Raw genomic sequence first — 25,567 nt, forward strand, 5'->3', positions numbered from 1 at the left:
TTAATGTTACACAGTAAGATTGGACACCCTTTGTTAAGGGCCCTAAAGTAGCTGATAAGGAGTGGCTGGTGGCAATGATACTACCTTATAGTCTGGGCAGAAGGAGGCATAGCTAGTAAAACTGTGCCAGTCTTTCCCAGATATGTGTGTGTGTAAATCAAACCTCAAAGAGTGTGTGCGTCAGCTACTTGGGCAGGGACACAAAGCTCTGGTTGGCCAGAGAGGGTGCTGGAGGTCTTGGCTTGGTCACTCAGCTGAGATCTCAACTCTATAGCTGTGTCAGTGGGGAGTCTTACTCGGGACCTGGAGAAAGAGGGAGAAACCAGCCCCGGACTGACTGGAAATTGCATTTGATGCAGAGAGCTGCATCTGGAAATACTGTGTGTGTACCTGTTATCCTTCCAGTGAAAGCTCCCCCACAGGTGCCAGTGGTAAGGATTGAGGCAACTTGATTACTGGTCCAGTGGTGGGTCGTCACAAGATCCATATCAAAATGCATTGCATGCTGCAAAAGTGACTGTCATTAGTAACGTTGGAGCCTGCACTGTGATAATCCTGGCAAGGTTTAATGGTTTGATAGCACACAAGGCAAGAAGTTTGCTTTATAACAACCTGATAGATGCTACTGAATGCATTTTGTGGGTGGGTGAATGAGGACAAATCTGGCTTTAATTAGGCATTCGGTGAACTCAGCTGTGGCACCTTTGACTATTTTGTTCTGCCTTCACTGCGCTGATTTTTGTACTACATAAGAAGTATTGGTTGCACTACTGTTTTGTACACCTCCATCTTTGGCTTCTTTTGTCATGCACTACTACTGACCCATTGTTTGTTAGCTACATTTCCTCTGACCTACATATACAGAGATCCTTTCTCCTCATTCACCGCTCCTAGAATCTTAAAGCTATTAACCTGTTCCATTGTTTTCTTTTTTATTTCATTTGCTACATCAGCTGCATACAGTATCTGTTAACTGTGACCTGTTTGCAACTGTAGTCCATCACCAGTATGAACAGCAGTGTGGTCAGAGTTGAACCCTGATGCACACTCACTCCCACTAGGAACTTGACTGTGAGTTTGAATGTCGTTTGTAATATTGACATTGGATCTTTGTACATAGCATGTACTAATTCTACCAGTGTCCCTGGGACTGCCCAAATTATCTTACTTGGGACCTTCTCATATGCTTTCTTCAAGTCTAGGAATACCCATTTGGACTCTTCTTCTCCACTATCTGTCTCACTGCAAGTATCAGGTCTGTTGTGCTGCATCCTGATCTGAATCCAAACTTCTCATCTCCCAATCTTATTTTCCACTACTCAGCATATTCATTTCATGAATCACCCTCTTCAGCACTTTTATACAAGTCTGAGAGTAATTTGACACCTCTGTACTGCCCACAGTTGTCAATATCCCCTTAGTTCCTATACACCCTGGAACTAGAATGCTTATTTTCCACTCATCAGGGATACACCTTTGTCTCTACATTGCTATAAGTACCTCAGGAGCCATTTCTCCCCTAACTCACCAAACATCTTGAGCATATCTGCTGTGACCTCATTTGAGCCTGCTGCATTTCCTAACTTCATTTTCCTTATTGCTGTTCTTACTTCTTCTAGCATGAAAAGTAAACATATATACAAGTGTAAAAGACTAATAAGACATGCTGCAGACAAGCAAAACTAGAATTTCACATCATGATTAACAGTCGTGGAGCCCTTAAGAACAATAACAGAGTCAGGGACTGAAGTTCATTTTATGGAGACAGCAGATCCAGAACAGAATTAATGGAATTAAGGGCATCCATCTCAGGAATAACAGATACAAATCTCAGCAGAATCAGAAAAGCCAAAATGCATCCGATATGAATAAGGTCGAGAGAGAGATAGAACCCCAGCAGGATTAACAGTCACATGTTCCCTAAAAGGTTAACACAGTCAGGGAGCCTACAGCACTTTAACAGGAGTCAAATGGTACGTAGGATGGCTGAGAAGCTCAGTCAGGAGTCCCCAATATTACTGGAGTCATGAGACTTACAACATATCAATGACACTGGAGTCCTCACCCCATTTTTGAAGATTGAGGGTAATGAGGAGCCTACAGCAGGATTAACAGGATCAGAATATCCCAGTGTGGGAAGCCTATAGATCTAGTAAAATTATAAAGCTCCACCTCAGAGCTAGGCATTACCTCACTTAAATTTGTCTGTGTAGTTATAATTTGGCAGAATTAAAGATTTTAAGATTTGCATTGGGTATGATGAGAGTGGACAGGATTAGGAATAAGTATATTAGAGGGTCAGCCCAGGTTGGAAGGTTTGGAGACAAAGCCAGAGAGGCAAGATTACGTTGGTTTGGACATGTGCTGAAGAGGGATGCAGAGTATATTGGGAAAAAGATGCTAAGGATGAAGCTGCCAGGTAACAGGAAAAGAGGAAGGCCTAAGATAAGGTTTATGGATGTGGTGAGAGAGGACATGCAGGTGGTTGGTGTGACAGAGCAAGATGCAGAGGACAGGAAGAAATGGAAACAGATGCTCCGCTGTGATGACCCCTAATGGGAGCAACCGAAAGAAGAAGAAAGAAGTTATAATTTTAATTTATGCATTCATTTATTTATGTATTGCACTATTAACAGTGACATATTTACATGTTAAACAGTCAATGTTAGTATTATTCCTTGAGGCTGTTGATTACATTACATCCATTGTATCTTTTTGACTACTTAGCAAAACTTATTTCACAACCAGTTGCTGTTGTGACAAAAATTAGCAAAAGCATCCAAGATAACCTGTTCATTTTTGGAAACTTTCAGCAGCAGCAACAGTGTTCACTATTGACTGATGTAAACTATATAACAGAAATGTTTACAAGCTTTAAAGGATGCTTTGTCTGGTACAAACCATTATGTAAACATTAAAATCATAGCACTATGTCAGTGGCATACTTCACACGAGAAGTATGGATTATTGCTATCTAGAAAAGTATTTCTTGGAATGAGAGAGAGAGGGGGAAAAAGAAAGCATTATCATGTCCTTACCTGAAATGACTTCTGTTGCACAGCTTATAAGATACAGAATGAAAACCCTTGCTATGTGACTACACATTGGATAAGGAAAACAAAAGCAGATAAGAATATCAGTCTTTTTTTCTGTTCCATGAAAGCTTCTACATTCTTTGCACTTACTCTGGGACTGGTGAATTTGTGGCGATACAAGGCTAATCTTTCTCCACCAATGTTCAAGTTCACATTCGTTTTTTTTTTTTTTTATTTTCATTAACTGTTTATCTATAACTATCGTTCTTTTGTGTGAAATGTCCTCTGTCTTAACTCCAGTGAAAGCTTTAGGTCTGCTCAAGTCTTCACTAGCGCTAGTTGCTTTTAGCTTCTTTATGTACACAATGCATTTGTCCCCATGAAGAGTATGAAAGAGGGACAGCACTTTAAACCCTACATAAAAGTGCTTTCAGTGAAACATTTCTGGTCTTGCAGTTACGTAGGTCTTTCCCAGCCAAGTCCAAACTTAGCAATGTTGTTCAAATCCAAGAGGATACAACATTTAGTGACATCATGTGGGTAAAAAGTAACACCATGTGGGTATAAAGTATGCTGTGGCATCATATGGGAGATGGCATGCAGTGACATCACATGGGGATGCTGCATACATTGACATCATGAGGAGTAAAACACAATTATGCCATGTGGGGTGTAGAGTGTGGTAACATTACATGGGATACAACATGCAGTGACATCACGTGGAGTGCAACATGTACTCTCACACATGTCCAGTTAGTAAATATGCAGCACTTCTGATCTCTGTTGAGGTGGCAGAAACAGAATAAAACTCCTGAACTGTCATTACATTAACACCCCCCCCCCACGCACACACACACAGTTCTTAGAAAGAGACTGTCTGTTGGCTACACAGCCTCCTATATTCCAGTAAAGTCTTTAGGGAAAAGTTCATTCTAATCATGAGCTGCTGGTAGTGTAGATTAGCATAGGGGTACAGTGTCTGTCTAACAGCCAGCAACCACCTTTATTGTCTGTCTTTGGCTTCAGGTTACATCCTGAATTTCAACATGCTAAAGGGCGGGAGGAATAAGGAGGGAGGGAGAGAGGGAGGAAGCGACAAAGAGATAAGTCTATTGCACCAATGGTTTTAAAAGTCGGCTCTTGTAGTAGCATTGCAAGTTGCTGCGAATATATATCAAACCATTAAAAACAGAGATTTTCCTTCACAGTTCATAGTCTGAGACTGAAATATAACTGAGTGCATCAGAAAAATATTAATCTGCACAGGAATATAGTAGAAGTATTTTTTTCATTAAATTACATTTATGGGATATCAAAATGAGAGTCCTTCAAGTGCATTTAATATTCTCCTCCCCCTTTCATTACTCCCTTCAGCTTCATCCTTTCCCCACATATCCCACACTTTAAATACCTTCATGGGTTCCATCTCTGCTACCCATTGTCCTAGCACATTAGCTGTCTTGCCTTCTCTATGTAAAGAAGTACTTTTGTAAATCCAGAGAACACTTGATCCCCACAGTCAGCTACCACCCCCTTCCTCCTCAGGGTGACCACTTCACGTCCCCACCCCTGTGAATACACACATCCAACCAGTGACCCACATCCTTACTTTTCATATATCAAGTATACCAGTCAGAGGAATAATTACATTTTGTGTATTTGAATGTATATGATACCTCTCTGCACAGGTATAATGACCTAATGTAATATATTGAGGAAGTGGAACCCTGTAGTGTATGCTAAGGTTACTGGACATCCACAGGATGTGTTTGTATGTACTTACATATGGCTGGGGCATGCCTTTCCATCCCATGTGACTGAAGAGCAGCAAACAAGCACAGACCCTCTCTGAGTCTGGCATGTCTTTATTTAATGTTGTATTGTATGTAACAAGCTTAAGTTGGACACAAGATATGGGGGTTGAATATGAACTTTATGTGGCGACAGTAAGGAAATATCAGATTTTCAGAGGGGAAAAAACTAAAAGTAAATGGCATGGCAGGTATTAGCAAAATCTGATGTTGTAGTATGCATAGAAGCTAATGAATGGTATTCTAACAATGAGAGTGGGCCATTGAAAATATTTTGTATAAGAAGACAACTTAACTATTCTTCAGGAAAACAATTTACTACAAAGTGAAATGAATGCACAACCAAATTATTTTAAGATTGAGCAAATGCTTGCAAGAAGCAAGGCCTGGATGATTGTCATGCTAAGGCTGATGTATGTCATGTGCTTGTACATAAGTACAGTTTACTAGAAAGTCAATTTTTGACATTAAGAGTCTGTGCTTGGAAAAAGCAACTGCGTATTCTGTGTGAGTTTCCACATTAACAAGTTGTGTGATGATAATGCAGCATTGAGGAGTTTTGCAATCCAGAGTGTGCTGCCCTTTGAATGAGACAGTAATGCAAAGTCGCATCTGCTTAAGTTTGTGGTAACTCTAGTTAAATTTACCCCTAGTAGTATAATAGCACTTTGAGTCTCCTCTGAAAAGAGGCCATTAGGTTAGTGGAACTAACCCAGTCAACAAAGGAAAAATAAAAAGTACACACAAAATAAGATGTTGTTGCCTTTTTAGCTAATAGCAGTCTGCTTGTCAGTTATACCAAAACAGTTAACAAATCAACACATACAAGTTCGGCATTTCATTCTATGAATTATAGTAGAATATACTTAGGGACTCAACCGACTTTTGTTAATAAAAAGACAAAAAAAAAAAAATTGTTTGTGCCAAGCCTTCCTGTACTTCTCCTCACCTTCTTCGAACCATAAAACAAAACAGTACTACAAACAACACATGGCTAACACAATTAATTTAATTAATTAATTAATTAAAATATTTTCATTTGCAATCAATTATTAATTAAAGGAAAACCAATTAAGAACTGCAGTTAAGTTAAAGTTAAAGAACTGCAGTTAACTAAACACTCTCTGCAAGGTTGCATATCCAACTCTGCTGCAAGGTTGCATATCCAACAAATGAGAAGTCATGATAGTGACAACAACTAAAGAGGCTGTAGTGACACAACATAGTTAAAATAATTACAATGGCGTGTATATTTATATATTTATTTAGTTAGAATGTAAATATTATATTATAAAATATAAAAACTTCTATTAAAAAATATTTACAATACTTTTTAAAACTAAATAATATATATTATAAATATATATGTAATAAAAAAAATTATATAAATAATAATTCATCAAATAGAAATCAATTCTAAAATAAAATATCATAATCTAATCTAATAAACATCTATTCATATTTTTTGATTTTTTCATTATGATTATATTATATAACATATATAAGAAAACAAATGAAACAGAAAATATAATAGGAAAAGAAAAAAAACAAAAAGGAGGGGAGGGGAAGGGGGGGATGATAGGAGGATGGTCTGGATGGGGGATTTAGGAGAGATACAAAATAAATAAATAAATACAAAAAGTTAATAAATAAATAAATAGAACTAATATCAAATAAGATATATATTATAATTCTAAACTACAAAAATAGTAATAATTTACTACAATTTTTCATTTGCTAACCATTGCTCTCTCAGTTTTGTTTTTATATTGGAATATTCTATGAATTATCTGAACATTTCTTCAGTATGCATTGATATAGCATGGTATGCAATGTGCAGTGACATCACAACTGGATTTTTGTAGTGCAGACAGTATTTTTGCCAAGCAATTGATATATATTTATTTTAAAGAATTAAATTGAATAAGTGGACCAATAATAATATTAATGATCATTAATCATCAAATTAATAATATGCCCAAATAATACTACTAACTACAACGAATGCAAAATAAGTAATTTCTGGGTAAAGGCTTCCTTCTACATTCTACAAAAGATTATGGTTGGCATTTATAGTAGGATTGTGAGATATGCAAGAGGAATGCAAGCTGCTTTGCATACTTCACAAAACTGTTCTGATTCATAGATCCTCCTCTCTGCCTTTTAATGAACACTGTTCACTTTAAGGAGCTAAGCTTGGAGCACCAAATACTAATCTGGTACTCTGTGTGAGGGTACTATGATAGTGACCTCCCCGGAACATTGTCTCTGTAGAGAACTGGCGTAGTACAGGATTTGTAGACTCCTGAATGATGCAAGTGCAGGGAAGGGCCAGGATGCTACGCAGAGAAAGAATCCAAACACACCTGTATGCACTGCAGTCTTGAGGCACACACGTCTATACATACCAGTGGTGGGGATCTGTGAAGGGTGAAATAGAGCCTCTTCACCCTGCACAAATAGCAGATATAGGCAAGTTGAGGTGTGTATCTCTCTGTGCCACTGTGCATGTGTTTTGCAAGAGTATTGGAACAATGTGTGTGTGTGTCTATCAGTGATTGTGAGTGAATGGCTGCTGTAAGTATATGAAGATGTGTTTGTGCATGTGTATACGTATGTCTGTGTGTGGTCTTGGTAGTATTCTGTGATACACAGTAGTGTACATGATGGTCACTGCTTTGTATATCCAGCTACACAGTGAAGCAGGTCACAGTCATGCACAGTCCCACTTAATGAAATGTTCCCTGTTTGGCAGTGTAGTTGACTAATTGCTTTCTGCAATTTATCACATCAGTGATTGCACCATGTACTGTGAATAACATCTTACGAGCAGTATTTTGGTGTGGCACACAGATTTGTCATAAATATGTAAACTGTGTTGGCAGTGTGGGTACTTTCAGTGTTATGACATGAGAATGGTCATCTTATGTCGAAGGAATGTAAATGTATTATGAAGTCAATAATAATGATAATTTCAAGAAAGTTTCAATTTGTTGCCATGGGTGCTAGGACATATTAGTTCAGTGATAATAAGACTTATTGTACAGTTTTATAGTATAGAAAAACAAAGATACAAATTGTTTCAAGGTACAACACTGACTTTATATAATAATTTTAATTCAAAGCCATCAGCAACTGCTAAACAATACTACTTTCAAAGAAATGAAATGATATCAGATTACATAGCAATTGGTCTCCAGCAAGCTGACCATTAGATAAAGTAACCTTTAGACAAAACTGTGGGCCCCAAATATTTTTGCTGTGATAAAATTATGCATTATGGAAGTCATTGCTAGGTTAAAGAAAAAGGAATGTAAATGACAAAAGAAGGTCTTACTGCGTTAATATGTAAGTGGTGGGATGCTAAGCATGCAACTTCAGAAAATGGGTGGTGTGTATGTCATACAGGTACTTAAGGTGTATCAGGGATTAATTTGAACTTGAAGCTGAAAAGTGTGGCAGCAATATTCATCGTTTTAGGTATTGTATTGATCACAATAGACTATCTTCACAGCTACCATAAGACAAAAATATAATTTAAAATATTGACTGTACAGAAAGTACTCCTAAAATAAGATCAAAGTGATGGTGTTTTGAGATAAAAGAAGTGCTAAGTCTATCTACGTGTGTGTGTGTGTGTGTGTGTGTGTGTGTGTGTGTGTGTGTGTGTGTGTGTGTGTGTGTTTGCTTGCCTCATTGTTTCTACTCTTTGGCAGAGGAGGCATAAAAAGATGTACTATTTTGGCTTTCCACACAGCTTTACAAAATGGGGGTCATAAAAATCTTTAGAATGCAACATAGTTGTCAGATATGAATTGTCATGACTGCAAGTACTGAAAGAGTGAGCATTATCAATTTGTGTTTTGTAGCATATTAATCTCCTGTGTGGGTCTCTCAGGTAAGAAGACCAATTTTAACTTAAATCCTTGAATCCCACTCACCCTACTAAGATCACCAGGGACTTTTCTTGGCTATGTAGTCTAGAACTAAAAATATCACTTCCATGGGCCCTGACAATTTACTTAAATACCTAATTAATAGCTACAAATGTCCACTCCCTATATCCGTCCTGCAATTGTTTAACCTAAGCACATGTATGTGATGTTAAAAACAGCTGGAGTGGTGCCTCTGCATAAGAGGAACCCCACCACAGACCCTAAGAATTACAGGCCCACTAGCTCAAGTGGCCTGATTTTCAAGGCCATGGAACATAACCTATCTGACCTCTTAAATTGCAGTATTAAAAATCTTATACAACTGGACCCACAACAGGTTAGTTTAGTCAATGGCAGATCACATCTATGCATCTTGGTAAACTTCTTTGAGAAGGTTACAGAGGCAGTGAACTGTGGCTATTCAGTCCCCACACCATATCTGGATTTGGCCCAGGCCTTCAACACTGTAAACCACACTGGCATTGTAAAGTAGCCGAAAGAACTAAAGCTGACCCTTTGTGGTAAGAAGGATTGCAGGTTGATTTTAGGGTAAAACCCACACAATTAAAATGACAGGTGCCACTTTAGAAATTAAAATGGTAGCCAGTTGAGTATCATAAGGCTCAGTACTGGAACCCCTCCTTTTGGTATACATTTTTCTGACTTCCATACCAGAAGCTCTGACATATGACTAACTAGATTCACTGCTGTCTACAAGCTGGATGTCATTATCCATTTCTCGATAGATACAGAAACCTTTCAGTTAGAATTAGCCATGACAGATCAATTAAAGGGTTCACACTAACTGTAAAAAATGTGCAGCAGTGTCACCTGGCATCAACTGACAGCATAGCAGTATCCCACTTCACACAGGTAGGGTAGTCATGGATCTTGGCAGCTGGGTCAACAGTTCCCTCTTCTTTGACCACCATGCTACAACAGTAGTTTGGAAATCCTTTGTCTAGAACAACTGATTTCTAGTGGTATCTCAGCTAGATCAAATTATATTATTTTAGCTTTGTACTCTGCCCTAATTAGACCAATTTTTGAGTAGAATGCCCCTTTTGGCATGTAGCTAGCTAGACATATCACGCAGTTCGAAAGGCCCTAATGGTTCTTTGAGAAAAAGATTATTAGATTAAAATCATTTAGGTACCAGGACAGACTAGAAGCCACACCCTTATTCTCTGTCACTTATTAACTACAGCATGGAGATCTGTGTCTGTCATTCTGTGTCTTCAAAGACCCAACCTCTAAGGAATTTCTTTTACCTTCACACAATGAATGGCTACAGAAACATCCAAACCAAGGATTCAAGTTGGAGAGCTAAATTCATTGCCCAACAGTTTTCCCACCTGCAAAAAAAAAAAAAAAAAAATTCCCCCTGCATGTTAATCAAAGTGACACCCTTGCTTCCTTTATGATTAACCTTGTTGATTAGATGGATACTTTCAAGTTTTTATATTGGCCTGACATGTTTTTCCCTCTTGGAACTAGGGATACCTCTTGAGGATGGTATTTGGCAACATGGTCTTCAGACTTAACTTGCTTCATTGGTCCTATGATGCTAAAACACAAAATGGAGACTGAGTGGAATGCACCCAGATCTCAAAACGTGTTATGATGGACACCTGCTCTACAGAAACACTGTTAGAAGTTTCTCACAAATCCCACGTTGATTCTACATTGGGGGATTTTCAAGGAAATTCACATTCTTTAAGATTACCAAAACGGTGATAAAAAGCCCGATAGTGTGTTGAATGAAAAATGTGCCATTTAATTCAACACTTCCCAGCTTATCTTCAAAACCCTATATGTTTCATTCTGTTTCTCATTTTATAACAACTGAGGCAGGATATGTGACCAAAGGCTGAGTTTACCAATAGGGCAGGTAAAGTAAGAGTGATCCATCCAAGCAGTATAATTAGTGTTTTTTGTGTCTGACCTCTGATCCCACACTGTCAATCAGTCTGATGAAGTTAATCATCAGTTGCTTTGAAAGGGTAAACATTATCACGCTTGTTGTCATACTGTGAATTATGATAGTGTTTTTAGAGTGAAATGTGGCTTGGTGGCATATATTGGCTACCATCAGAATTATATTTGATCTGTTTTGTTTTATTTTATTGTGGATGTTTCCTAGTTTGTAATGAAATTGGCCATCTAAACAATGCTGTTATACAAGATCAAAGAACCAGTAAAATATGCGGTGTACAGCTTTTTAATAGATTAGATATCATATCTTAGAGAAGTGCTTTGGTAGAAGATAACACATGACAGTATATGCAGTACTATGTCAGAAGTGATGGAAGAGGTAATATACAGCAGTTATGTACACAGGTGGCCGTACAGGGTCAGCAGAAACAGGGTCAGATAAAGAGCAGCAAATAGTCTGATCAGTTGTACAATGCATAATAGCTATGAACAGCAAAGCAGCCTATTTAAAGGGGAAAAAATTTAGCCATCGAGATGTTACATCACTAAATGAGGGAGTAAACTGAATTTCATAAAAAGCTATAGACAGCATTTCCAACTGTTTATCTGAAGATAGTGAATGAGATTCTTACTACAAGGCCGGCTGCATTTTGTTCCAGAAAAGAAAAGCAAGACTCATCATTTTAGGTTAATGTTAATAATGCTGGTATGACACAGTTAATCCTCAAAATTTAGAACTTTACCATTTAAAAGGAGATTTTGCTTCTCCCAAAATCTACAAATGCTATCTGACATACAGGCTATCAGACTCAACCCCAGAAGTTTGTCTTTGTCAAGATTAGATCTTGTCTGATAATTCTAGTGAATCTCTCTGAGACAGTTACTCTGGCTGTAGATTGCAGGCAAGCTGTTCACACAGCATACCGTGACCTTGCCAATATATTCAATACTAAACCACATGCAAATATAATAAACAAGCTGAAGGAGCTACACACCTGCTCATATGTGGTTAAGTGGATAGAAAACTGGCTTAGAGATAGGACTCTCACAGTAAGAGTAGGAGGTGCTTCCTCCAAAAGCATGAAGGTGCTAGTTCCTTAGGGATCTGTGCTCTGACTGATGCTATTCAATCCAGGTACAGATGGTTAACAAAGTTTGTGGATGATTGTTATCTGGGAGTCGTTGTCAATTCCCCTTCTAACATACAGGCACTTCACCATAGGTTCATAGGTGTGTACTAGGCTAATGGCCCTGGAGCTTTTACAAGCTTAGCCCATAGGATTACCATGGCTTCATGCCACCCAAGCTTAGTTCCCAGTGCCTCTGTCGAGTAGAGCCACTGGAGTGATCCCTGGAGTGAATTTTCTATTTCCCATCTGCTCATCAAGATTCCTCTTGAAGAGGGCCAGTGAGGTGCTCTGCTTGACATGTATGGGAAGTCTATTCATTAGCATAGGCAGTCCACAGTAGCTTACACTTGACAATAGCTGGTGTACAATAAAATGGGCTGAAACGCAACACATTAAAAATGCAACCTTATAGCATTTGGTAAGCAACCACTGTAGAATAAATAACACCACTTCATAAGTTAAAAGGTTGTGAGAGACCTAGGTGGATAGCTGCCTCACATATAATGATCATCATGTTGCAATAGTGGTTAGGAAGTCCTTCTACCTTACACAGGTCATAGCAAAAGGTATTTCCTCTAAATCAAAAGTCTTCACCTCCTTGTACTTCATATTGATTAGCCCCATCACTGAGTGCAATGCCCCCTTGGGATGTACCTTACTAGGCATATTAAGCAATTGGAAAGACCCCAGAGGTTTTTAATTAATAAAATATTGGGCTTAAAAGACCTGAGGTACCAAGAGAGACTGGAAGCTTTGTCTCTATACTCACTGTAATATAGACTCCTTAGGGTTAGTCTGTGCCTTGCTTAAAGGTCTATAACAGATCCAGTAGTCCAAGAGCTTGTATACCTCCAAAAATTAAAAAGTCCTACTAAAACTAGGATCATCTCCAGCAAATAAATAAGACAAGGTGGAGGGATAGACATGTCATGCAGAAAATCCCCCTTCTCTGGAGCAAACTTCCTCTCCAGGTTAATCAGTGTGACACACTGTCTGCCTTAGTCAGGAATTGGACAACTGGATTGGTATTTATGAATTCGTCCCTGCTATGACTGGCCTGACCTTGAAAAAGTGAGAAAAGTGAGTAAGGCCTGAGGATGGGCACTAGCAATGCGGTAAAGGCCTCATGGCTCAGTTGCCTTTAACTTCTGTGATCATATGACGCTAACAAACAAACCTAATAAAAGGTTTATTTCATCATGATGATATCAATCAAATAATGTGAGTAGTTACAGTGTAGTATGTACACTTTTCTAAGCTGTTTTGTATTGCTTAACTGTGAAGTATGATCAGTATAAATAAACTTTTCCTTTTGGAGTTTTGCTGTGTTGGAAATCTAAGAACCCTGAAAACATCGCAAATTCTAGCACCTGAAAAATAACTTACTGCCATCCTTTGCTTGTCCACCCTGGGAGAATGGAATTTGTATGCCTAACTAGAAAGTTGCTATTAACTTGGATTTTATCATGGAAGGCTGCAAGCTTTGGACCTTAAGAGTAGGCTTGTAGGCCCAATGACTCTTCATAGAGATGAGTGGGGAGAATGCAGGTATAAATGTAGTAGTAGTGTGTTTGGTATGATGAGGTTCATTTGTGATGTGTCTAAGAGACATAGGAAGTTATTTCTTTATGTCCTTCCTGCATGTGAGTTTAGTGCTGGAGTTTTGTGCAGTGCAGGTATGACATTTACTAACACTGTTGCCTACTTAGAGACCTACTCTAATTTGAATAAATATTTGTGTCTCACAAATGGTGTCTGTGTTAGCCAAGAGTAAGGGGAATTTTAATAAACTTACTTAGGAGCATGTTGAAGGAATTCCCGTTTATTTTCGAATATATAGGTGAGGGGACCTATCCAGAATAGTCAAACTTCATTATGTGGTGTGCATTCTGTCTTTATTAATAAAAGGAAGGCAGTAAGTATGCAAGTCTTTCCAGATTCTGCAACCTCATATGGGTGAAAGGTCACTGCATCTCCTGTCAAAAAGGGCACTGTTAATAATTCAGGCTATTGGATGACTTACTAAGCTAATTATTAAATGTTTAATAAATTGTTGATGTCATGTATTTTGAGTAAAGTGATCGGCTATCAGTGAGGTACACAGGACAGTGCTTTTCTGCATTGCACCCTGTACATTATGTTGTTAAGATAAAGGCAGAGGTAATCTGTACCTGGCATATAATCAATTCCATGATCATGTCAATTACCCAGGTAAGCATATCAATGCAATTGTGAAAGGCAGAAACATGTTTGCAGCTTCAAGTTCACCACAGTGCCAACCCAGTCCTTGTTTCTCTGACATCTGTTTGATTCCATAAATATAACTATACAAATCTGTAGTTTGTATATTTTACTCTCTACTACTTTTGACTTTTGTAATGTGAATGAAGTTTAAAAGCAAGTGTTTGTCAGAGCTGTCCTCTAAAAAGTGTCATTAGACACAAAAGATTATCCTTTTTGAAGTTACTTGTTGGTAATGGGAGACATCTGCATAATATGTCATGTTTTCTAATGTGTTAAACAATGTTTCATTTCTGAAAAAAAAATAATTGCATAATGTAGAGACTAGTGTTAAAAGCAGTTCTGTACTCCACAGGAATATCATTTGTTTGTGTGTTTATGTCTAGGTCCTCATTACAAATGATGAAGAGTAGGGGGTCCATGCACTGACCCTTGAGGTGACCTTTTGTGCAAGACCGAAGAAGCAGTAACACCTCTGGACTTTAACTTCTGGTAACTCCAGAGAGGTATTTCTTGACTGACTAAATGATTAACCATTTGGCAGTTTGCCTAATAAATTTGCATTATACATTCAATTGAATGAATTGTTTATTTGCTTGGTCTGGGTCACAGAGAAAGAAGTATTAAGATGGCTGTTAGGAGAACATGTGACACATTAACATCATGCCTACCAACCAGTAGCTGAGTAAAGCAATGTTGATTGCAGGTTGCAGTAGGTCCTGCTGTTTGGAGAAGATGCCCCACCCTTGATGAAAATAAACCACTGTAAAGCTCTAAAGAGTTAACCCTTGTAGTTAAATTTAAGGTCATATTAATGACCAAAGCTATGTATTTACTGCTGATTAAAGGCCGGCTGCTTGAAGTTTCCACTTCCTTACTTTCCTCTAGGAAATGACTGCATCCTTTTTTATCATTAATTACTGCTTGAATCAAGTGTTTGAGGTAATAAGAGAGCTGGTTAGCAGGGTAGACAAGCTACAGCTGGGAACAACATACTCCCACCACTGGGATGTTGGAATCTGTAAAGTGTAATCAAACAGGGATATTTTACTGCTGACAGCTGTTTCCCATAGGTTTTTAGCTTTAAGTAAGACATCAGCAGTAGAATACACACTACTCTGATTTATGTTGTATTTCTTGGAAAGACGTAGACTTGAAAGAGATATGTTCATTTCTTGCTTAAAGCTTACTGTGAGATTCATTGCATCCATTCAGTTTTGTTGATGCTGAGGCTTACCCAAGTACAAACATCAAGCTGTCTTGCAACTGGCAGCAGTGCAGACTTGCAGAACAAGCAAAACTATTTAGTTTAGAAGTTTGTACTTCGTGTCTTTACTTAGTAATTAAAGGAAGCAGGGAAACTAAACAAAAGATTAACAATGCAACAGTACTAATTGCTGATGCTTAAATTGTGTTTATCTGTGCAGGGTTGGGTATTTTCACAATAGTTAAGATGTATACCTCACAGACAAGTGAGAAGCTGTACAATATCTACGTTCAGTCATGACTGTATACACACATTGGGTATGCTCCGTTATGGCTATTTCTATAGATAGTGGTGTTCAGTTATAGCTGTCTACAGAAGTTGCTATGCTTATCTCTGGCTGTCTATATAATGAGTATGTTCAATTATGCCTGTCTGTATAGAGGTCATGTTCAGCTGTGGTTGTCCATAAAATGTTTTTGTTTAGTTGTAGATGTCTATACAATGTAGATGTTCACTTGTGGCTATTTTATACAGAGTGTCTATCTGTAAAATGATTGTTTCCATTTATGGTTATTTCTGTGGGTGTGTCAATCTACAGCCATATATACAATGGTTTACGAATATCAGTACAATGAGTATCGCAACTGTGGCCATACCTCTCACCTGTCCAGAATTTTATAGATAGAATGTCCAGATTTTTGCCTCATAGTTTTGGTCCCCTCCTCATAAAATTTGTGGTTCTGTGGTGAATCATTGAGGATTGAAGTCACTATATAATGAAAGATATTTGAGTTTCATAATTCATATCCTTTATAAAATACAAAACCTAATATTCTAGCAACTTTCTAAGTTTATAAGAACAAGGTATGTACCTCTCAAGACATCTGCAACAACTGGAAAGGCCGCAGAAATACCTCTCTAAAAGAATCACAGGCCTAAAGCAGATGCCCTATGCTGACTGTCTAAAATAACTCCACCTATACTCTGTTGCATATCGTCTACTCAGAGGCAATCTCTGCTTAACATACAAGGCCATGTCAAAACTAGAGCTGGTCGACATGCTACACTTAAAGAAATCCCAATCCCTCAGAGACATATCTCAAGGGATCTAAACCTTGTCATCACAATGAACAAAACATGCTAGAGGGATAGGTTCCTGACCCAGAGACTCCCCAGACTCTGGAATAGACTACCCATACATGTCAAGCAGAGTGCCTATTTGGCCCTCTTCAAAAGGAACCTTGATGATTAGATGGGAGATAGGAAATTCACCCCAGGGATTACTTCAGTCGCCCTGCTAGATAGAGGTCCAGGGAAGTAAATACTTTGGGAAGAAATAGCCAGGGAATTGTTATGGCTAGGCTTGTATAGGCCCTAGGGCTGATAGCCTAGTACCAACCTATGAACAATATTTAAAATATGTCCCTGATTTTGGGCCATTGTCCCCCCATTATTTTTGGTTTTGTCTGGAATTATTAAGCTGAGAGCTTGAGAAGTACAGATGTGGCTATAGCTGTATTTTGATACCAGTAAACCTTTAGATCACTGGGAACCCCTAATTGTCTTTTTTTACTTGTTTAAGTTTGCCATAGCAACCACGGCTTGTGCAGCACTCATGCACAGTTTCTGGGGCAAATGGGTAACCGTCTGTAATCAGATTATGCCTCCCACTGTTCAGATACTCAACACAAAAGACAAACCTCATTTTGCAGTTAATTGACAAGAAACGGCCGTCACGATTTTATTAAATCTGCTGTGATTGCTGAACTCTGTTAAACCTGATGGAGTTTCCTGGTACTAATAATCTTTCAAACCCCAAACTTACCTCTACTTGATATGACAAATGTATGCACAGTGTTGTTACTTATGTCAAACTCAGTTTTGTGGTATGAGCATTTGTCAAGAAACAAGGCTTCATGATGTCAATAAATCTGCTGTACGTCTCACTGATCCTGTTAATACAGATTGGACTGCCTCACTCAGTTCTGTTGAGAGGACATTTTCTACAATAAAACTGATATGCACACCTGAATCTGTTAGTTGTGAAGGGGTATCCATGATTATTTTAAACAGTTCCTTCTGTGGGTGCTCTCTGGCACTCCTTGTCCTTCTAGGGCCCTCTGACTCTGTTTATCTTGAGACACTTCCTCATTCTATTCATTTCATAGGCATTTTGATTTTTCCCTGCTCTGAGACCTTTATATTAATTCTTTCAGAAGCATGAGATTCTGTTAATCTAGTCAAAGCACTTTATTTCACTTTACAGTGAAGAGGGTCTCAGACTTTATCTTCCTGTGGGGCTCTTGACCTTGTAAAGCCTGTTGAGGTATTAAAGTAAAAAAAAAAAAAGACAGAATAAATAAATAAACAAACAAAATCTTGCAGCTCACCCAAAGTGCTACTGTGTTTTTACACAAGAATTATTTCCTACTTAAAATATATCAAGGAGCTAGTATAGCTCTTTGCTATACTTATCCTAAAACACACACACACATACACACACATTCTGCAGGCAATCTCTGACTGAAATCATTTAAACAGTGTATATGTTTATCAGCAGTTACACTCAACAAAAGTGATACTGTTGACTTTCAGGGACCATACAGAATCTCTTGTAGTGCCACTTGCATCCCCTTAACAGTTTATAGCCAGGGTAGCTGCCCCCTTCACCCAATCCCAACTGCAATTTTGTTATTAACCATTAAGTATGCCAGCAAGTTTTATCATATTTTGACTAATAAATGTGCAACACTTTTCAGGGTGAGGTGCCAATGAGCATCATACTACTTTACTGAATCAGTTTTGGCAGCAAATCTGTTATATTTGTACATGTTGTACTTTTTCTTCATGCATGGTAATTGTAATATGCCAATATGATGTATATGGTAATTGGGTCACATTAAATGTATCTATATATAGCTATTGCTATAGCTAGCAAACTTATGTAGTGGCCACCACTTACAAAAATAAGGAACTAGGTCTCCACTGGAATGGAAGTCACCTAGTGAACCAGCCTGGTTTCCTGTCCCTGTGGGGAAGTGGACTCAGGAATAACAAAACTAAACCAGAGAGGGTCACGTTAAAGAATGCAAGTTAGCATGGATTACCCTGTTGATCTGAAGGTAGATCTGATGGTGTTTTCAAAAACAGAATTCAAGAATACTTCCTAAATAACTAAGTAAATTTAAAAATGCTTCCAGCTAAATTATTAAATAATTTTCATCAGACCTGTTGAGAAGTTAAAATAGAACTTTAATCTTTTAACCCTGCATGAATGCTTTCATCTGCTAAGAGATTTTATCAAAAGTTAGGGTTAAACACAACTTACACCTATATTTAAGCATAACTTGTTGTAGTGACTTAAATGCAAATTACCTTTATTTTTATATGTGGACTCACACAGTAATGCTGGGCACATACATAACTCTTCTGGGTAGCTGTAAAAAATGCAGTTAAGATGTCATAACCTTCCAGAAATAAGGCATAAAATGCATGCATCCCAGAACATCTTGACTCTCAGAATTTCTAGGAACCTGTTAGCTTCCACACCTTAGACCACATAAATGGATTTTGATTCTCACTCAGTGGTGGCCTTTGCTCTCAATCCCACCTATTCTAAAACTAGCCGTACTCCAAGGTGTGCACAGGGATGGCATGGTCATTGTTTGTTTAGTTCTGCTCACAGTCAGATTTCAGTAGGTAACCATTTGAAGTGTCAGGAACCATTAGAGTGAGTCCTGACACACGGAGACTGAATGGTTGAAAAAATGGATTTACATATAGTAAGTCAGAGATGGCATTTCTCAGAATATTCCCTTTACTCCAAGGTATGACGATCTTGGAGTTAGTATTTATATGTTTGAGGGTGGGAGACTTACCCCCACAGCGGGGCTACAAGGAGGCTTGCCTCCTCCAAAAAAAAGAAGTTTAAAGAAGAGAGATGTCCAAGATTCACTCATCTCTTGCATTTCTGATCTTTTTTTTTTTCAGTATGTCAGCACTTGGTGTTTTGAGTGCCAACATTTCAATAGGGATCCTTTCAGTGGTATGCACAAAGTGCTGCTTTAGCTTGTATGGGCACAACATGGTCATTTTTTTCTTTTATTTTTCTCATATACCTCAGGAGTGTGCAAAGAAGGTCACCATAGCTTGCACTGTGGCAGTGTAGTGTCTAGGAAGGACAAGTTGGCATACATTACTGTGATCATAATTTTTCTTCAGTTTCCTTGCAATCAAGCATCAGACATGTATACAGGTGGCTATGTTTTATGGGTAGAGGTAAAGTGGCATACTATTTATATATATCTGACAACATCAGGTTGAAATACATTACTGTATCTATTTTTCTTTCAGTTTTGTCCCAGCCTGACATCAGAGAGAACACAGTAGATGTCTGCCTTTTGGGGGTAAGGGTGAAGAGGCATGCTGTGCATATGTATTACAGCAGCCACTTGAAATATGTGACTGTGTCATTTGTGTCTTCACTTTCATCCTGATCTAATACCAGAGGGATGCACAGAAGGTGGCTGTCTTTTATGGGGGGAGAGGGAGGGGAGGCAGGCAGTATTCCCAGAAAGGATTTATGTATCCTCACAAACATTTGTCTTCTCAGTTTATTGTGAATTGTTATTTTGTCACATTTGAGCACTAAGCCTATGGTTACCTAAGTTTGTAGAAGATTGTAAATTGGGTGTTTCTATCTTCAAAATTGCTCCAGCATGGGTTAGACCATGTTAACAATTGGTATAAGGACAATGGTCTCAAATTAAATATAAAATAATGTAACATAGTTAATTTTGGTAAACAAAACAGTTCCATTTACCTTGTAGGTGATGCACCCCTCAAATTAGAAACTGTTGAAAGGGATTTAGACACTCTTGTTGTTAATTCCTTATCATTTGACCAGCATGTCTCCAGAGTAGTTTAGAAAGCCTTTCATATGGCCCGTCTAATTTCCAAAGACATCTCTACTAGATCCAAAGAAGTCTGAATTGCCCTTTACTTGTATCTTATCAGATCCATTCTTGAATGTGATGCACCTTTTGGCATGTATTTGTCTAAACATATAACACAACTTGATAGGCCTCAGAGGTTCAAAACTAAAAACATCTGTTATAGACTCCTCCATGAAGATCTATATCTAGCCTTTTAAGACATGTAAGATTCAACCCTATTTGACATCCTATTCCTTCACAGTACTAATGGCTTATTAGTAGATTAATACCGAACCACAAAAGGAGGGGGAGTATCCATATTCATAAAGGATACCCACACCTCCAGGTTAGTGGCAACGCACGAAGCATCGGAGACCATCCAGGTGCAATTAACCATAGGTAAAACTGCCCTACAGTTTGTAACATGCTACAGACCACCTTCTCAAACTCAGGAAACCCACACAGCCTTCCTGAAGACACTGGAGAGTATGAATGTCTCTCCAAACACCATCATATTGGGTGACTTCAACTACCCAAACATAGACTGGGAACATTACTCAAGCCCCAACACCCTAGCCCAAAGGTTCCTTGAGTTCATAAACTCAAATGCTATGGAACAACTAGTCACCATTCCCACAAGAGGAGAAAATCTACTAGACCTGATCATCACAAACATGGGGACAAAATGCTCCACACCGGAAGTATATCCCTCATTGGTGAGATCAGACCATAAATTAATCTCACTGGAGATCAACATTCCACCCCCACCCCCAGCAAAAAAGACCACAGTGAAGAACTTCTCAAAAGCAAACTTCACACTTCTTAAGACTGGAGTGGTAACCTTCAAGGCCCCCGAGCCAGTGGAAACCACAACCCACGCTGCTGAATCCCTTACAAATGCCTTCTACGAGCACCTCCAGGAATGTATGGATCAAGCAATCCCTAATAAAATCAAGACCCTTTCCACCAAAGGCAGGCGCCCGATCTGGTGGACTCCAGCCATAAACAAACTCTACAACAAGAGGAGAAAGCTACTACATGACAGAGCAAAATCCCTAAATGGGAAGGCATCTCTGATCAATACTAGCAAAAACTACGATCACTCATAAAATCATCCAAGGCCAACTTTGAGAGAAAAATCGCTAATGACACAAAAGACAATCATAAAGCCTTCTTTAGCTATGTTAGAAACCTGGGTGGAAACTCCCAGATATGCTCAGAATTAGTCCAAAATGATAAAAATCACTGAACCCACAGACATTGCCAACATATTGGCAGACAGGTTCAGTGCAAATTTCTCCCCTCCCTCCCCCCCAAAAGGAGAAATATCTGTCCCACCAGAGTCTAGCCTCCCAAACATCTCAGATGCCCAGGTGAGAGCTGCTCTCTAAAGCAAAAAACACAGCATCAATGGGACCGGACAGTGTCCCCGGCTGTGTGCTACACGAACTCAATGAGGAACTAAACCCACACATAAGGCTGCTGTTTAATCTTAGCCTTACTACAGGATACGCCCAAAGAATGGCGTACGGCAACTGTGGTCCCACTCCACAAAGGCGGTGGTTCTACGGACCCTGGAAATTACCACCCCATAAGCTTGACGAGCCTTGTCTGCAAAGCTATGGAGAGGATCATAATGGAACTCATAAATAAAGACATTGGGGACCTACAGACACTGGATCCTACCCAATTTGGCTTTGTCAAGGGCAGATCCTGCCTCTTGAACTTGGTCGACTTTTTCGAAACAGTCACTAAGGCCATTGATGAGGGTAAGGCAGTTCACACAGCCTACCTTGACCTAGCAAAAGCGTTCGACACAATACCTCACTCGGGCATCATAGAAAAGCTCACCAGCTTAGATGTAAACCCATATGTCACAAGATGGGTTGCAAACTGGCTCAAGGACAGAACACACAGGGTTAGAGTTGCTGGTGCCATGTCAGACTCTAAGCCAGTCACGAGCGGTGTCCCACAGGGCTCAGTCCTGGGCCCCCTCTTGTTCGGCATTTATTTTTCTGAAGTGCAGGCAAACATAGGGGATTGTGGCTGACAAAATTTGCAGATGACTGCAAACTGGGCACCATAATTGACACTCCATCAGACACAGACATCCTCCAGAAAGGTCTCATAGAAATGGATAACTGGTGCCAGAGCCATGGCCTTAAGCTAAATGCCAAAAAATGTATAGTCATACCCTTTGGGAAAAACAAGGTAACCCCTAGTTACCACATAAGTGGTAATCCATTAAACACGGAAGAAGTTATCAGGGACCTGGGGACCCAAGTTGACAGTAACCTCTCTTTGACACTCACATTGCCAAAGTGGTTAGGAAGACCTTCTACATTGCCCACCTGATCATGAAGGGATTCACATCCAGATCAGGAGAGGTCATTGTACACCTGTACTCTTCACTTATCAGACCAATGATTGAGTACAACGCCCATTCGGAATGTACCTTACCCGACACCTGCAGCAGTTGGAAAGACCCCAAAAGTTCCTCACCAAAAGGATAAAGGGGCTCAAACATATGTCATACGATGCCCGACTGAAGAAACTCCAGCTCTATTCAGTCGCATACCGTCTGCTCAGAGGTGATCTGTGCCTGACATACAAGGCCATGTCCAACCCGGAATTAATGGACATGCTCCACCTCAAAAAATCCAAATCCACCAGAGCCATGAGAGCAAGAGACTTAAACCTCAACACGGATATAAATAGGATGTGCTGGAGGGACAGATTCATCACCCAGAGACTCCCTACACTATGGAACAGAATCCCAGTCCATGTGAGGCAGAGCCCCTCACTGACTCTGTTCAAGAGAAATCTTGACGAGTGGATGGGAGATCATTGGTTTACCCCGGGAATCATCTCTGTATCACTGCTGGACAGAGGCACAGCAAACTAATGGGTATAGTATTCTCATCCTAAGGGGTGGTGAAAGCCACACACACTCTGGCTAGGCTTATAAATGCCCTAGGGCAGATAGCCTAGTATGAACCTATGAACCTATATATTGGTGTGATAGATTCATATTTCACTGTATTCCTCGGTTCAGGAAATAACTTCCACTATATTTCAAACAGAGTAGCACCCTTGCCACCTTCAGGGTCACCCTAGATAACTGGATGGGCAGGCACACATTCTGCCCAGGTCTACTGTGTCTTACCCTCCTTGAAACTAGAGGTAACGTTTGAGTAGTTTTTTTTGGCTAGACTTGTAATGGTCTGCAGAATGATTTCCCAGTACTTACCTATGAACCTAGAGTGCCATTTCACCTAAGGCCAGCCTTGTAAACAGGATTGTTGTAATGCAACTAAATGCCCAGTCAATGTTAATATCCATCTGTGGGATGGGCAAAATTGGTGTGGTACACAGACCTGTCATAATGTAAGAGCACTGTCCTTAAAAAAATTTCTAGTATGCTAGGAGTAGTGACAGCAACGTGGTGATGTTTAGAATGGAAGTGTCCAGGTAGCCTCCAGCTTGATCGGTAGCCTTGAAATTGGCAGAGTAGGAGAAAAGGGACAACCCACTGAAGTAAAACTAAAATGTGGAATTCCCCACAATCCATCATGGTAAACTCTCATTGAAGCCACAACTTATTGTATCAGTGACTTTTCTGTGGAACATTTTTCTCCCTTTCCCCAATGATGTATGACCTGGAATTTGTTTATATAAATTAGGGGCTGTACACTCAGAGCAGAACGTTTTCATTTTATAGAAAACAAACCATGAAAAACTCATCAGTGCAGCAGCTATGACTTTGATGACTTGTGATTCGTTGAGTCAAAGGGAAGCCCTAAAAATGATGTGTAACAACAATAATAAACTAGCACATTATAGAGGCCCTATTAATGTTATTTTATTTTTATTTTTATTTTACATTTGTTTACCGGGAAAGTCTGACTGGACACAGGTCCATTTTCAGTGGAGGCCTGGGGAGAAAAGCTCTGAAAAAACAGTATAGTACAAAAGAAAAGAGTGACAATGTATTAACATTAGAAAAACATATCAATACATATTAATAATACAATCTAGCATACTTAGTAGAGAATAACATTTCAGTAAAACATTTGTAATAAGTCATTCTTGATATCAAATATGAATACTTGAGAAATTACCAATAATTTTTTTTTTGCGTGACTTCGACTGATGAGTCAGTTGGAACTGTAGGGGATTTATCATTTGATAAACCAGTAGAGAATGAAAGGGGGAGCAGCCATTTGGTCCCTAGCAGAATCCCAGCAACAGTGCAGTGTTATGGCTTAACCTGGGGAGTCGCATGAGCAAAGCATTTGAGTAGTGTTTTTTGAGAATTTTTTTAAATTGGGAAGTAGATTTGGTAGAGGTTAAGTGTTTTGGAAGTGAATTCCAGGTTCTGGCAATAGAGCATGCAAAGAGAAATTTGCCAGCATTATTTTTATGTTTGCAGATATTTATGTGGTTGTGATTACTAGATCTTAAGGGTCTACAGGTGGTATAGGGGGGTGATTAGGTGCTGAAGGGCTGGGGTTTTGTCAGGGAGGTAGTAGAGTGTGTGAGCTATTGAAAGTTATTTGAGTAGGAGGAGTTGAGGTAGCTCCAGCCAGTTCAGTTGCTTGAGGATTAGACAGTGATGGGATCTATGGGAGGCATCAGTAGCAAACCTGGCAATCATATTGTAGCATGATTCCATTTTGGTTAATTCAGTGTGGTGGAGGTTATTTAAGATAGGGGAGGCATAAAGAAGGATGGATAAGAGATGGGTTCTTAACACACACCTCCATTTAAAGACACCCTTCCCTATGAGATCCAATATATATGAAATAAATAATGTTGATTTTGAATTTTAGGCTAAATATTTTAGTAAGAGTATATTTAAGGCATTACTTGTAAAATATTGAAATAAATGTTACAGTTAATAATATGTGGATATCATAGGGAAGGATGTCTTTAAATGGAAGTGTGTAGTGTCACATGATTGAAGACTTTTTTATTTAAACTTTGCATTTGTACATGTCTGTTATCTGAAGAAGTCTCCCTATAAGGAGAGACGAAAAGCGCTTAATAAAACAGACTTTATTTTTTACTTGTGGGTGACCAGTGAAGTGATTTCCTTGCTTTTTTATCCAGTTTGTTTTTTGGTTTTTGTCAATTCTTGTAGGGGCAGATGTAATCTGAGTAAATCCGTGTAAGTTAATGTGGGTAGAGGGATTTTGGCTGACACAGTCCACCCAGTCAATACTGAAGTCACCTATAACTATGGTTTATTGTGGAAGGGAATATGATTACCAGTTTAGTAGGTTTTCTAGTAAGCTAGAGTTATTGCCTGGTGGGATATAGCCACCTGCTATAATTAT

General features: G+C 39.0%; 1 protein-coding gene across 5 annotated transcripts in view; it reads left to right on the plus strand.

The window, feature by feature from the left end:
* Positions 1–25,567, plus strand: part of RHBDF1 (rhomboid 5 homolog 1) — a 1,247,410-nt gene that overhangs the window by 559,048 nt on the left and 662,795 nt on the right. For 4 of the 5 annotated variants that reach the window (XM_044089448.1, XM_044089447.1, XM_044089452.1 and 1 more), the window contains one exon: positions 14,474–14,593. The gene's annotated coding sequence lies outside the window, so the exon portion shown is untranslated. The remainder of the gene's footprint in view (positions 1–14,473; positions 14,594–25,567) is intronic. The other variant, XM_044089451.1, reaches the window with a different exon arrangement.

Source organism: Protopterus annectens, chromosome 12.part0, assembly GCF_019279795.1.
Source record: "Protopterus annectens isolate FY-2018-M chromosome 12.part0, PAN1.0, whole genome shotgun sequence".
Lineage (NCBI taxonomy): Eukaryota > Metazoa > Chordata > Ceratodontiformes > Protopteridae > Protopterus > Protopterus annectens.